This window comes from Arachis ipaensis, chromosome B03, assembly GCF_000816755.2.
Source record: "Arachis ipaensis cultivar K30076 chromosome B03, Araip1.1, whole genome shotgun sequence".
In the NCBI taxonomy this organism is placed as follows: domain Eukaryota; kingdom Viridiplantae; phylum Streptophyta; class Magnoliopsida; order Fabales; family Fabaceae; genus Arachis; species Arachis ipaensis.
The window spans coordinates 14,809,444-14,809,684 of record NC_029787.2 but is presented as its reverse complement, the minus strand read 5'-3'; the positions used below and the strand labels follow the sequence as shown (position 1 = coordinate 14,809,684).

The 241-nt window shown below is 41.1% G+C and overlaps 1 protein-coding gene across 1 annotated transcript in view; it reads left to right on the top strand.

Moving 5' to 3' along the window:
- The window catches only part of LOC107629763 (protein NRT1/ PTR FAMILY 5.10), a 6,607-nt gene that overhangs the window by 1,082 nt on the left and 5,284 nt on the right, over positions 1 to 241 (top strand). The gene's annotated exons all lie outside the window — the stretch shown is intronic.

Sequence of the window (241 nt, the reverse complement as noted above, 5' to 3'; positions counted from 1 at the left end):
AGTTAGAAATTATTTTTAATATGAAAATGGAGATGGTATTGCACAATACGCTGCGACGTGTCCAACACGCTCCTCACGTGTTGGTCAGGATGCTGCCACGTGTCCAACACGTCCCCACGTGTTGCACCACGCCCTCCACGTGTTGACTTTTCAACTACAAAATCCACCCATAATTACACTAAATAATCCCATTCCCCAAAAAAATACCAATATTTTTTCCATACAAAAAAAATCAGCCAAT